Source organism: Euprymna scolopes, chromosome 12, assembly GCF_053919585.1.
Source record: "Euprymna scolopes isolate OS-2025 chromosome 12, ASM5391958v1, whole genome shotgun sequence".
NCBI classification, from domain to species: Eukaryota; Metazoa; Mollusca; class Cephalopoda; order Sepiida; family Sepiolidae; genus Euprymna; species Euprymna scolopes.
This window is the reverse complement of record NC_136493.1, coordinates 99,862,798-99,878,985: the sequence shown is the minus strand read 5'-3', so window position 1 is coordinate 99,878,985 and position 16,188 is coordinate 99,862,798. Positions and strand designations below refer to the sequence as shown.

The 16,188-nt window shown below is 35.2% G+C and overlaps 1 protein-coding gene across 2 annotated transcripts in view; it reads right to left on the bottom strand.

The window, feature by feature from the left end:
• Positions 1–16,188, bottom strand: part of LOC145291446 (uncharacterized) — a 297,918-nt gene that overhangs the window by 93,915 nt on the left and 187,815 nt on the right. The gene's annotated exons all lie outside the window — the stretch shown is intronic.

Genomic DNA, 16,188 nt, shown 5'->3' with positions numbered 1-16,188 from the left:
AACCGTCTTGTGGTGAAATTCAAACCGACCTCAGAGAAGCTAAAAGTGATATGAGCAAAGATACAATCACTAGAGTTTTAAATCGTACAGGTTTTGTCTCAAGATCTCCGAGAACAGTCGCATTGTATAAGCGTCAAATATATTAAAACATATGGGAAGAAACTACAAGAATTTTAAAACAAGGTAATCTGGTCAGACGAAACGAAAATCGGAGTATTTGGAAGAAACACAGCAACACAGGTATGGCGGAAAAATGGCACCGCCTATAACAAAAAGAATACCATTCCTACAGTGAAGATTGGCAGTGCTTCGATTATGGTTTGTGGGGGGGGGGGGGCATCAAACGGTATTGGTGAATTAGAAATCTTTAATGGTAGAAGGAATATTCTGGAGAAAAAACTTTCCGAAATCTACTGATTTGTTGGGATATAACAGCAATTTGGTGTTTCAGGACGACAATGGTCTTAAACATTGCCAAACTAACCAATGAAAGGCTTCAAAATAACAAAATTGACGTTCTTATTTGGCTTAGTCAGTCTCTAGGCCTCTACCCAATTGAAAATTTGTGAAAAATATTGAAGATCAATGTTCACAAGAGGAATCTAAAAAATATTCAACAACTAGAAGAGTTCTGCTAAGAAGAATAGCCCAAAACACCTGCAAACTTTTGCAAAAAAAAAACAATGTGTGCAACTATAAAATACGACTGGAAACGACGTTTAGTTTATATTTTTCATGGAATCCAATATGGTTGTTACATTTTTTGTTTTGCAATAAGTGAATGTCATAAAAGTTGGAATTAAAATTTGAATTTCATTAACTCTGTGTGTGTGTGTGTGTGTGTGTGTGTGTGTGTGTGTGTGTGTGTGTGTGTGTTGCTCGGGGGAGAGATATTTACAATATAAGTGACCTTTTCTCTCTCTCTCTCTCTCTCTCTCTCTCTCTCTCTCTCTGCGTTAGGAACGGTCTACCAAAATATCCTGTGTCATATCTTATTCTACACACTTGAAACTTTATGTATTGCAGAAATTCGATTTGGTTTTAGCCGGGAAAATATAACTAAAAGGAACTACATTAAAAAAAAAAATACTTGGAATTTGGCAGGCGTTGTACACATTCGCAAATATATATTTATGCGTTTTAGTCGATTAAAATTAAACATTTGGCCATAACTCAAACCGTATCGACTAAAGCTAGAGTGCTAAATGTTTCAATCTCGGTTCTAGCTGCTGGCACCCAAGTCATTTAAAAAAAAAGACTTAAAACCACTACTATATATTGGGTAAAAGTACAATAATTAATAGAGTATTAGCTCTAGCATAATAATATTCATTTTTATATATTATATATAATAATTAAGCTTATTTTACGACCAGGCAACACCGGAGAGCCTGCTAGTACAGGGAGACAAAAAAAAACAAAACAAAACAAAAAAAACAATGAAAGTATATTTAGAACATATGCTGTAGAACAGAGAAAAAAGGCCAAAGACCCTAGTGTGTTGATGTGATGTTTTGAATATAATAAACTAGTTATGACCAAAGTTTATTTCATTCGGACAAAACACTAAGAAACGGGGCCTAATTAGAGTTGGACCCGTTTTTTTTTTTCGGGTCAACCTGTATATATGTAACTTTGTATTTGTGTGCGCAAGCACCTCTTCCAAACTACTCTTTCAATGTTTAGCCTACATACTTGAAACTTGATCCATAGGGGATTCGGCCTGTGGAACAAATTCGATTAACTTTACGCCGTTTTCAACACGTGTTCTTTATTATTCTTTCAAATAGCGATCGCTGTTCGTTCTTTAAAGCCGTTTTGTTGTTGTTGTTGTAATCTGGTGCAAATAACTAATTATTTGTAATTATTTATAGAAGATAGAACATTTGGTGAATAAATAATTAGTTTTTACATGGGCTGATTTTTTTTTGTTTTGTTTTTTTTTTTTTTCGGAGAAGTTTTGCATCCTTTTTTTTTTATTACATTTTCACCACAAACAAGGCCACTTTGGTGTAGGTGGCTACTATCAGGGGTAATATCTACTGGGGTACTATGTGGGGGTTTGGGCAGCGAGATGTCTGTTCACGTTACACCTGAACTTCTGCACGTCAGTACAATTGGGGAAGCAGGGACCTAGAATGGAATTCCAAAGTCTAGCGGTTCTGGGGAAGAAACTATTGGAGTAGAAATATCTTTTACATCTAGGGATCTCTACTGCTGGGGTGAGATTTAGCTGCCTGTCGGGTTTGTCGAGGGTGTTTACGTCGTGGGGACACAAGTGCTTGCAGTTCGTCAGAGCATTCTCTATTAAAATACTTGTAGAACAGGCAGAGGGATGCAGCATTTCGTCGATGGGACAGAGTTTGAAGCTTAGATGTCAGTTCAGGGCCTATCAAATTGGCGACTCTCTTTTGAATGTTAGCGAAAGAGTAAATCTGTCGATTACTTACAATTTTCACTAAAATGTTTACACAAAGCCGAGTTTCTATTTTATTTCATGGTCTACGCTCTTGTTGAGATGATTTCTCTCCGTTAACTGTAGTAGGTCTCTGATCTTGTACGAAAGACGTTTTTTGTAAAAAACGGTGTGCCTATTCATTTTCGATTTCAAAACAAAAGATCGTCAGTAAATAAACTTTTGCGCTTAAACTTGCATTCTATATAGATGTAGAACTGCTGATAATGAGAATTTCAACAGAAAAAAAATTAGAGTAAATTTAAAACTTCTATTTTACACTTAATAATAATTAAAGTAACTAATTCCGAAATGCATTTTCTTTTCTTTTAATGGATTTATAGTTACTATGTCTTCAAATGAGTTAAAGTCAGAATAGATTCATTGATTTATATAATAAGTAAATGAATGGTTTTGCGCTACAAAACAGGTAAAGAATTATGAATGTCAATGTACTTAAAGAAATAAAATGTAAGGTGGTCAACATCATGAAATTTGGAACAGACTTTCGTCACACACACACACATATATATATATATATGGATATGGCATAATCGCGTTGACACACCGGTTCTCGTCAGATCACCGAAGTTAAGCAATGGTGAGCCTGTTTAGTACCAGATGGGTGACCATTTGAGAATTCTGGGTGCTTTATGTGCTCTTAGCTTATCTCGAAATCTGTTTCCAGTCGTCTTGTACATACACTTCACTTGCTACGGGTATTTAACAATGTCGACTCAGGAGAGGGGTAGTTGCTGATTGCGCCCCTCCTACCTATACCACAATAATTTCACGCACAGGCACTCTTTCTTTGGTATCCATAGTTTGTCAAAGACTTAATGGAGCCTGTGCGTGATACATACATATACACACAGTGTCCCGCAAAAATTGGCAATACACGTTTAAAACTGTCAGTTTTTGTATTTCTAGCTTCCAAATGGTAATGAAACTTTTTATAAATATAGAAAATGTATTAAAACTAAGATAGGAACTGAGGGAAAATAAAAAATTACAATTTAACACAACGCGAAAAGAAAACCCAATAATTAGCAACGCAAAAGTTTACAACACATTTACAAAATAATATCTTGTATTTTGTAGCATGACGATTATTGTTGATTACAGCATGCAGACGTTTTGAGCAATCTACTAGGAACTTCTTACATGTGTCTTGTGTTATTTTATTCCATTCTTCCACTCAAATTCTCTCCAATTCTCGCAGATTTAAATGTTCTCTTCTATGGACCAGTAATTTCTATTCTCCCCATAAATTCTCTCTAGGGTTGAGATCGGGAGATTGACTAGGCCACTTTGAAACATTCACTTTATTCAAATTAAACCAATTTTGTGTGAATTTCGCAGTGTGTTTTGGATCATTATCTTGTTGAAAGATCCAGTCTGATTTCAATTTAAGCAACTCCATACTTTCTTCAAGGTTTTTCTCCAAGATACTCCTATAAAGTGTTTCATTCATTTTTCTTTTTATTATTTCAACTCTTCCTACATCTAAAACAACCCCAGATCATAATGGATCCTCCTTCAAATTTTCCTGTTGGAATGGTAACTTTTGACTGGTATTTAGTGCCATTTTTCTCCAAACTTTCGGTGTTTTTGAAGTACCGAACAAGTCAATTTTGGTCTCATCTGACCAAAGCACGTTATGCCAAAACTCTAGAGGCTTGCTTGCATACTCATTTGCAAAATTAAGCCTAGCACGAACATGCTTTGGCTTAAGGGGAGATTTCTTTGCTGATCTAGAAAAGATGTCTTTAAGGTGAAGGTTTCTACTAATTGTGTCCTTGCTAACTTTAATTTCACTGTTTTCTAAGTCTTCTTCAGCTCTCCGAGAGTAATTCTAGGCGAATTCATAACCTTACTTGTTAATAACCTTTCGGCACGCTGGTTATTTTTCGAGGACGACCTGATCCGGCCAAAGGAATGGTTGATTTATAAGACTTCCAGTGCCGAATTATTGTTCCAAAAGAATTCAATGGAACCATCAACTGTTTGGATATTGTTCTTTATCCCAATCCACTTTGGTGAAGACTTACAATTCGCTTTCTGAACTCTTGACCAATCTGTTTATTCTTTGCAATGTTATGGTTGCTTACAATACGGTTATTAGATAAAGAATGACGCAATACTTTTACTAATTGCTTACTTCGATGTCTATTTGTTGTGGGGCTCAGTTGGGTCCACAAGAACGGGAAAACATGTAGTAAGTAGTTTACAAGTACATTAGGGAAAGGTACAAGGATATAGAGAAAGATAAAGAGAATAGTAATAGTTGCAGATATCAATAAGATCTCACTCCACGAGGTACAATATCCGTTGAGATCTCGCTCCACCGTACCAGCCTTAGGAGCCGATTATATTAAGAACGACACGGGGAAACACGTAGTAGGTGCTTTACAAATATATTAAGGAAAGGTACAAAGATATAGAGAAAGAGAAAGAAAAGATTAATAGTTGAAGGTATTAGTAAGATCTCGGTCCCCGACATAAAAGAAAAGCTAGTCAGTTTATCGAGATTATATGGACTTATATAGTACTTTAGCTGAACATGTAATATTTCATTCTAAAGGAAATTTTTGTTCTTATTCTTATAGTCCATATGTAATGAGAAAAACGTATTTGTTCCTATTTCGTTAAGGATCTATTTATTTTTGCTCGAATGATTGTTAATATGGGGGCATATTTCATTTAGCATAGATAAAATTAACTTACATCATTAATATGCAAACATTTTCATTGCGAAACCTGTGTAAGCTTTCAAATAAAATCTATAAAAGACGTGTTAAAATAAAATATTACAGTAACTCCTCGCTACTTCACGGTTCGATTATAACGGATTCGCTACTTCACGTTTTTTTTTTCTTTTCAATATCACGGATGTATTTTAATATTTATTTGTTTAATTTGTAGTTTCTTTTAGAAATCGATTTATTTACATATGTATGTATGTATATGTATGTATGTATTGTACATGTATTGCCGCAGTAACTAACTTGTTGCGTGTACGTACTGCTTAATTCTCTAGTGTTACAATTGTATAGTTCAGTAGTGTACATAAATACAATCTAACAAGCGTTACAATCATTCTATTATTAATAATATAGTAAAACGTGGGTTATAAACATTACAGGAATTGTTTTAGTAACCTATAAACAATTAAATAAGGTTAAAATAATGGTTTTGTCCTATTTCGTGGATTTTCGAATATGACGGGTGGTCTCGGTCCCTATCTACTGTTATATTTGAGGGAATACTCTATATTATTTTTAATGCAATTATTTGTATATCATAACATTAGATAAAATATTTTTCTACCACTTACATTGTTTCTTTTGGTTTACACAACAAGAAGTCTTAAATACCAAAACTGCAAATTACCGATCGTGTTCTCAGTAATTTCTTATTATTCTGTACTCTATATGTTATTCTTAAATCATTGATGGGGTCTGTTTAAAACACACAACTTATTTCTATATCACAGATTAGCTTACTATAAGAAAACACTAATGTTTATGTTGTTCGGTTGTCATTTTAGTTATATTTTTTTGCATTAGTGAATACATTCTCAAGTTTTAGTATTTTCTATAAGATGTGATTTAATAATTTCTAGTTTAAACAACGGAGTAATTGTATCGCATAACATAATAGTGCAATTTTACATTGTCTTAAATATTAAATAATTAATTAAATAAACGAAATCATTTTAGTCATCATTACATAATATAACGTGAGAATTAAGAAATAACTTTTATTGCATGTTTATAGCACAAAACTTGTTGAATTCGTTTAGAAACAAAATTGTTCATATTTCTGTTAACTTCGATTCATCTCGCCTTGTCACTCGGGTCGTACCAAAACAAAACCTATTTTTTTAAACTGAAAATCTGGAGGGGTACGAAGACGGGAGTTGCATCATAAAAACGAGCGACTATTTGTGCTATCGAATGTATTTTTCTGCATCGCCACCACCATTATCAATACACTTTTGCTGAAGACTCTCTGCTTCTGACGCACGTCCATGACATGGGGTGCTTTCTTAGAGTCGCATGCCGTCAATATCTGCAACAGAGAGATGAGATTTTCAAGTCATGAATGCAGGTATTCAGTCATCATAACAATGCAATTTATTCTGATCCATTCGGGCAGAATAAAAGAATAGGAGGCATTCCTTTTGGAACACCCCTCGTATAAAAAGATTTTATAAATTTAAGCTGCATGTAAATTACATAGTGGCAAACCAACATCTTAGTTATATCGATGGGTGTCTATTTACTTATTCCATGCCTGTGTATATGTATAAAAAAATGTTCAAGATCTCAAAAAAATCCTCTCTTTTCTCAAACGAGCCAAAAAGAAATTATAGTAATTTACTTCACCTTTAAACCTGACATTCGTAGGCTGATAGTTCAAATTATGACTTGTCGACATATCGGTCATGGTTTCGAATTACTGCAGTCTAGCTTTTTTTCTAATATGTATTACGTACGTTACAATACAACTAATGAGATACTGTATCTACAAGATATATGCCGTACACCCCTTTCTCTTGCCCCCTCTCTCTCTCTCTCTCTATATATATATATATATATATATATATATATATATATTATATATATATGACCTTGTCTGTGTCTGAAGAACGATCTCGACCAAACTTCTGTCAAGGTTTGATGTACAGATTTGAAACGTAGTATATAAGGGATTTGGATCTTTAGCCGGTAAAAATAAACTAAATTATCAAAATTTTTAAAAAAATTGGAACTTGGCAAGCGTAAGTATTTGTAGTGCTCTTCTACAGGGGCGCAAATACACCTTTATTCCTTTTTACGACATTCTTTTTATGCTTTATATGCGTTATGACATAGTACAGATGGTAACAAATAAGGCTGCAGCGCTAAATGTTTTGGTTTCAATTCTAACTGATCGCGCCCAAGTTATGTTTAAAAAAATTAAAACTACTACTATATATTAGGTACAAGATAATAATCGAGAATTGGCGCTGTAATAATAATAATAATAATAATAATAATAATAATAATATTAGTAATAATAATAATAATAATAATATTAGTAACAATAATAATAACAACAATAATATTTCATCTCTCGCATCTACGTTGTCTTTCAGGACGCTTCACCACGACTTCTCCAGTTCTCTCGATCTCACATTACAGTTTGCAGGTCCCGAACACTTCCCAATCCTGTAGCCTGTAGCAGGTTATCAATGTAGGTCATTCTTCTATCACGGTTTGGGTGTCCATCTATTTGTATCCAGAAAACTAGCTTGCTTGCTCTTCGCTGCTTCTCATGCAGTAACCGGCTACTCTCATCGTTCGCTGCTGTACTTTCAGTGATACTGGTGCTAGGTCACCATAAAGCTGTTGGTTTGCTGCGTGGCTTCTCCGCGATGTATTGAGGGTCATCTTGAGCATACGCGTGTAACAGCCATCCAGTCTCTTCTTCAACGCATTTATAAGAATCCATCCTTTAGCACCATAATAATAATACATTCGTAAGAGTTCATGCCTCAGCCATGCGTAAGAGTTCATAGCTCATCAACGTGTAATAATTAGGGCTGTGACAACAGAATATTCTTTTCAATTTTTTTTTTTTTACTCTCGGGTATATATCCGACACAATTAGACACACTTAATCAACTAAGAACGACATCTGTCTATATAAAAACATAAGATATATACTCAAAAGTCAAAACAATGAAAATAATATGCTGTTGTCACATTCCTTGTTATAATCCATCGGTAAGAGTCCATGCCGCAGCCCCATAATAATAATAACTACGAAATCTGCCTGAAAGAGATTATCATATTTAAGCGCATATTATGAGCGGGCAATGCCGGACGACCTGCGTGTTATACATGTAGATAAGTTAACAAAATAAACATAAATATGTTATATGAGTTTATGAATACAAAATAGAATGGGCAATACTCCGTTTTGTTCTCAGACGCTTAGTTTCTCATACAGCTGGAGCTGGTGCTGTTGAAAAACATTGATATATTATCTGGATATCCGACTACTATTTCATTGCAAAGATTTTGGATGATCAGTCTGAATTAAATGTGTGTTAACATATCCCACTCACAAAAAAAGCATTAACTGAAAACGTTATGTTGAAGCTATTCTAGTTAGATTTACTTAATTCTCTGCGCGTTACTCTTGTTTTCGTTCAAAGTTGAAAAAGTGACAAGCAACCTCTTTCATAAGTTTTTCAACTTTATTATTAATAAAGCAACATTGCTGTTTTGGGAAACATTCAGATAGATTATTGTTCGAGATCTTCCCCTTTCCATGTTAGCAGACAACCTCTTGCTAATGGGATTGTTTCTGTTGTCAGCAGTTGCTTTTAAACAAAAAAACGTCTAATTATTTACAATTTTCATTGTCGGTGTGAAACCCCCTATATCGAGTGAGCTATTCAACAAGGGGTGTTTATTTTTGTATTTCCAGTATATGTTTTATAAATAGAATTATGTTCAAATAATCATTTATGAATAAACGATATCGTAATGACTAAATTGGGCTTCGAAAATCCGAATTTGTTATAATTTAAACAAAAAAAACAAAGGACATATTTTGAAAAAATGCGAAACAACAATAAGTATTAATTAAGTTTCAGGCAACTCCCAGGGGATACAGCTAAATCTTTTAGTAAAGATATTATTGTCAATATTAATATTCCTATTCTAATTGCTCTTAATAACTCCCCCCCCTTGAAAAAAAATAAATGATAGAAAATGGTGGAGGATGTCAATTGGTTATTTGAAAAAATAAAGAACTTGAAGTAGTTGGTATGCTGTAAAACGAAACAACAAAACACCATGAATAAATATTTGAAAATATTAAGAATTTGAAGTGTACAAAACTGTTACCGAAATGACAATGATGCGTCGTATTTATGATGATACGTATTTATGATGCGTCGTATTTATGACGAGTCTTTTAAAATTATCTCATTACAACTCTTGATGAAAATAAAGCGCCCACACTCGCATGTCGATGCTTCTGTCCAATCTCAAGAAACAATGGATACCCCTTGTGAGGATAGATGCGCGTGTAATTGTGAAGCAAGGTTTGCGCAATCTCAGCCACACCTCTCTTGAGTCGGCACTCTTTGAGTCCAGTGGCAAGAGGAGGCCCATGACGACTCGAAACAATGCCGAGATAAGCGAGGAGCCAATACATCACCTGTAAGTCCTAAATGATCACGCATTTAGTACATGTCCACCTGATATCCACCTGTAAGTCTCTGTGTGGGAATGACTACTATTGAATGTCACACATTGGAGTGTGTAAATATCTCCACCGGGCTATTTGTAAAAAAAATTTATATGCCTGTGCAGCAGCAAGTCATGAGAACATACCAGAAAGAACAGTTGGAAATAAGTCATGCACCATCCACTATGACTATACAATCCCTACAGTTACATACGTAGAAAATGAACTTGTTAAACTCAGCATGGTGATATGAGACAAGTGGAGAATAGCAACCCTAGTTAAAGTCAGTATCTCTAAGAATGCTGGCTTAAACAGAGCTGATTGATAAGAGATAACTAAATCCAACAATTTTATGGACAACATAGAAATAAACTGGAATATCAATAATCATGGGATCCACTAGGCTTATGAAAATAATTCCAAAAACTACCTGGCGAATATACCCGGTGAACCAAGTTAAAGAGGAATATAAAGAATTGCGCTTAAAGGGCCAGTTATCATACTATCGGTTTGAGTTTCTGAAATAGCGGGTGAATATCTGGTATCCAGCAGGATGTCCCATTTTTACATGTAGGAACAAAAAATGTAAGAAAATTAAAAAAAAAAACATGCAAAAATCAAGATAATTGATTCTGTATTAGTTAACGTTTTACTGCCTCCATACATTATTTAATCCTAAAGCTGGTACAAGCTACCTAAATTCCTTGACAACACCTTTTGTCTAACGTACTACGTGATATGCTTTAAACTAGAGCTCTTGGTCGATGACACTGAAAAGCATAGGATCTTGAAAGAGGTATATTTAATATAATTTGAACTATTTCATTATCCTGCTATACTGATGTCTTAAAAATATTTGTCTAGCATTTATAGAATATTAAACGAGCTGAGTATGTCATGAAGCAAGAGGTGGAAACTTTACGCATAACTATACTCAAGCTTCATTAAAATAGTTCAGAAAGATGGACTTGCTAGTCAAGTCAGATTGGAACTTTCCAAACTAGATTCAATAAATGTAAAAGATTGTCAAGTTCCTACTCTGATAATCAACTGGAAATTTCTGTTGATCCAATCATGTCTAGTTTTAACAATACTGAAACTAATGGCTTTCAAGGAGCAAAAATATATGGAAATATGATAGATATTCAATGAACTAACACTATATTCCTCCGCACTGATCATATGACGAGAATATTCTTATTGTTTTGACTCTTGAGTATATATCCGACATTTTCACACAGTTAATCAATCCAGAACCACATCACTATCTAAAACACATGTAAGATATCAACAGATATATACTCGAGAGTCAAAATAATGAAAAGAATATTCTCTTGTCATATTCGTTTGCACTGATCAAAAACAATTGATTCAGCCACAACAATATCCGGTATTACAACATTTTTACCTAATGGAATAATATTTCATTAAATATGCAAATGTCCTTTGGCTGTAAGGAGAGAACTATCGGCAGTTTCAATTAGACACACAAGGTAAGACAACTGATACAGGAAGTTGATCTCGTTATTATTGGGGATATTAGAATGGGCAATAGCAGAGTATTTTATTCTATTAGTCGGAGTATGCAAGGCTTACGCATATATTGTATAATCATGTTGATACGGGTTATCGTTAATCACAGAAACAAAGCAACGATCAGTACCATATAGGCGACCACGTAAGAAAACTAGACGCGATATGTGGGAGGATGGCGATAGCTTCCTGCAAAATCTAACTCTGCTAAAGTTATTTCCCCTGACTGCGATATACACACGGCGCCTCTGAATTTTATATCCGCTAAAATTTTACTTTTTTGGCGAAAGTCGATGATGTTGAGTGACGCACCAGGCATGTAAGGTATACTTACATGGGAAAATCATTTAGAAGGATTGCAGGGTTAATCTTAGACGAGTGGAAACAGATTTTACTAGTTGTTTGGTATAAATCGAAGAAACAAATTACAGATGAGCCACGCCATTGACTGATATTTTTTTTTTATTTGAGCATCAATATTCGACACTGGTTCTACCAAATTAGGCTGTCTGAAAATATCGGTTTCCTGACATAAAATACATCAAACAGTGATATCGTTTGTTTGTTTTTTTAACGAATCATGTTGTGCTAGGCTAAAAACAAAATTAACTTTACACAGCAAATAAACCAAACACCATGAATAAATATTTGAGGATATAAAGAACTTGAAGCATAAACACTTAATAAATGACAGGATTCAGCATTAAATAAACCGAAAAGGGTTCATATCAGGAAAAACGAAGCAACAAAACTAAGCACAATGAATAAATATTTGAAAATATAAAGAACTTGGCGGATTTTTTTTCTTAAAGTATTAGATTCGGCATTAAATGACCTAAAAAGTGTTGATATACCATAAAACAGAACAATCAAACAAAACACTATGAATAAATATTTGACGACATAAAAGAACTTTAAGTATAAATGCCGTAAAACAGAACAATCAAATTAAATCTCATGAATAAATATTTGAAAATATAAAGTTGTTGACGCATAAAATCATTTTCAAGATTAATGGATTGGCTTCTAAATAACAAATAAAAAGGTTGATATGACATAAAACAAAACAACAAACACGATTAAGAAATACTTGAAGATATAAGGAATATAACGCAGAAAATTTTTTTACCAAAATAACTGAACCGGAAAGGTTGATATGCCGCAAAACGAAAATACCAAACCCAACATATTTGAAACATATTGGCATTTGTCAAAATTACTGCATTTAAATTACTTGAAACAACCAAACCAAACCCAACCATCCAAGCAACCGCAGTATTTAAAATAAATAAAAAATAAAATAAAAAAACACATAAGTAAATATGATTTTTTTTTTACACAGTGATCACCACTTATCAAGGCCCGGAAGCCACTCAGGGATAAGGGTTATTGCAAGTACATTACGTTAGTGTAAAGATTTGATGAAGTGTTTACTAAAGGGGCGGTTCATTAGAAATTTGTTAACATTGGACTTGAAGACATCCAAGTTGTAGTCCGGTGGGAAGCAGGCAGACGGAACAGAGTTCCACAGGCGTGCAGTTCTAAGAAAGAAGCTTTGTTCATGGAATCCGCGTTTTGATTTAGGCACAGATATAGAGTGGGGGAAATTTTTCACAGTGGATTCAGCTAGACGGGTGTTTTTCGTGAAAGATTGGCGAGGGGGGACCAGAGATTGGAGCTCAGACGAGCACCTGCCATGGAAATAACGATAAAACAAGGATAGGCTCGCAACGTCTCTTCTGTGGGAGAGAGAGGTTGCAGGGTAGAGAAAAGGGCATCCCCCACTAAGCCACGAAGTCTATTTTGTACTCTGGCAAGGCAGGATAGGCTGTTTTTAGCATCTCCTGCCCAGATATGGCAACAGTAATCCATCCTTATACGTGAATTTGAATACTAAGTGTACTCGGGCGCAAATTCATACTTAATACGTATACAAATTAACTAGTATAGCCATAAGCCATAACGTAACAACAACTACCACTATTTGTCTCACTTTGGTTGTATTCAGAAATTCATGAACTGTGATATACATATATAACATATGCTCAGGATGGAGAAGCCGTGCACAACTAAAATTACTTCACTTAACCTCTATATCACCGTTTATGGATAACTAACCTCGGTGCCGGGTGTTGGCCAGGTGTTTGGGAGGTGTGTTTGGAGCAAAAATAATTTTTAAAAAGTCGTAGTAGGCAGGTAGGCTCAAACCCGTACCCGAAGGAGGAAAATAACGTGAAAAAAAAAAATGTGACATTTTTGTCGTTGCGCCCATCGCCAAACCGGAGGTGACGAAGATTTTAATTAAGGCCAGTCAATCGAAAAGAAGACGGAGACTTTCGAAGATATCGGCGAACAATAATAATCATAATAATAAGAATAATAATAGTAATAATAACTAAGGTAGCGTATTTGCTGTTGCGCCCATCGCCAAACCGGAAGTGACGAAGATTTAAATTAAAGCTAGTCAATCGAAAAGAAGAGGATAGATTTCGAATATATCGGCGAACAATACCGACAATAATAATATTTCATCTCTCGCATCTACGTTGTCTTTCAGGACACTTCACCACGACTTCTCCAGTTCTCTCGATCTCACATGACAGTTTGCAGGTCCCAAACACTTCCAAATCTTGTATCCTGTATCAGGTTATCAATGTAGGTCATTCTTCTATCACGGTTTGGGTGTCCATCTGTTGGTATCCAGAGAACTAGCTTGCTTGCTTTTCGCTATGTCTCATGCAGTGACGGGCTGCTCTCATCCTTCTCTGCTATACTTTCAGTGATACTGGTGCTAGATCACCATAAAGCTGTTGGTTTGCTGCGTGGCTTCTCCATGATGTATTGAGGGTCATCCTGAGCATACGTGCTATACGGCAGAAAATAGGTTAACGCGTTTTTTTTTGTTTTGTTTTTTAAACTTACAATTTTATTAAAAATTATAGAAATATATTATATTATTTTGCTTTTAACATAATAAACCTCAGTGCGTTATCTTTCTGGTAAAACAAAAAGTTATTTAGAAATAACAGATTTTAATAAGCTTTAGAAAAGCAGTTTTCGATCGATTGGCGGTCACTATATATATATATATATATATATATATATATATATATATATATATATATTTGTAAGGATTCTACGAGAGTCGATGAACGTTTCGACATTTCCATGTCGTAAGAACTAAAAAGTTATAATCGCGACATGAAAATGTGAAAACGTTGATAATCTGCGTATTCCTTAAAATGTTTATATAATTTTATTTATAAAAGATCTACAGAGATATTGTGCACTTTTAAAAAATAGTGTGTAATTTTGTTTAAGTAAACATATTTCAACTTACGTTATACATATGTCTGTGTGTGCGTGTGTGTGCGGTTGTTGACTTTTATAACAATTAACTTCTTAAGCACTCTCGTATGAATATATTTTTAACACACTTCCTTTATCAGTTAACGTTCAATATTGATGTTGTAAGCAGTTGGCCTGTCACGCCCGTGTCTAAATGGACAACGAACCGCGCTGAGTATTTACATAGCAAATTTTACGGAAAGCAATTCAATGTTGAACGTCCCAGCCAACTTCAACAGGAAGTACTTATCACAAATGTCGCTTAGCAGCCGCAGTGAAACAACAACACCGACTAAATACATTCAATATTGGTTCTGAATGCTTGCTGAATGCGGGCAGTTAACCAACAATGGGGAAATGTTACCTTCAATAAGATTGTATTGGAGGAGGGGGGGCGGTCGCGCAGAAGAACGTGTGCTGAACCAACAGTATTTTCACTTTGCCTATCCGTAGGGTCGGGGGATGGGGTCCGGGTAAAGGGAGGCAGCCATAGGTGTGGGCCTTGTAAGATTAATAGTACAGGGGCGGGTAATCGGTGGGCTCTCTGAAAAGGACAGTGCACCGCATTCGACGATAAAGAGAGGCTTTGACGTTCGAAGTGGCTACAGATAACACTCCAATAAAAGGTAGAGATGACATAGCGAACGGGAAAAATATTTATTTGTTGATCTGAAGTCGAAGACGTCCCGGCGATTGGCAGGGAGTTGGGATCTAAGTCGGTTATATAAATAAGATGAATAGCAAGTGAGAAGCTTTCGTTTTGATTTGGGCAACAACAAAAAAAAGCTTAATATACACATTTTAACACGTCAGAGACCGATACCTGCATCAATGGAAATTCTGGAAAGCTTACATTTTCATAGTCTCACCATCTTGGTGGATTTAAGCTTCTGTTGTTTATCTCCCTCCCACGCCGTGAAGATGTGACACAAGGTCGGAAAAGTCTGATTTAAAAAGCCAGCCCCCCCAATATGAACCAAACACTGGTTTGTAAATGTGCCTTAATAACCCCTTCGATATTCTCCGTTAGAGACGCCTCAAAAACGTAAGGATATACAAACGCCTTCGTTCGATATCGAAAGACAATGGATGCTCCTTTAAAAGTAGCTGCAAAGGTTGCACAATCCTCAACCACACTTCTCATGAATCGGCAATACTCGAGTCCTGTAATAAGGAGAAGTCCAGAATAACTGAAAACAATGTCGAGATAAACAGAAAGCAGAGAAAACATCTGGAATAGACAAATGGTTACCCACTTTAGTACTGACCATTTTCAACGTTGCTTAACTTCTGTGGTCTAATGGGAACTTATGTGTCAACAGGATTATGCCGTATCGATAAATTAACCCCTACTCAGATGGTGCGACGGTAAGCATGGGGGGTAAACCTACTAGAGCTGCGCGAATACATACCTCTGCTAACAGAGAAAAAAAACAGCAACACTTGATTGTCTAATGTTTGTGCCCCAATTGTGCGTTTATTATTAATTCCTTTCATTCTCGTGGCAATTGTTTGGTGGCTCGGAAATAAAGGTTAAGCAAATAGAGTTAAAGATGTCTTCGTGGCTGGGTTCGAATCTCTCCTGCACTGATGATTGCGGA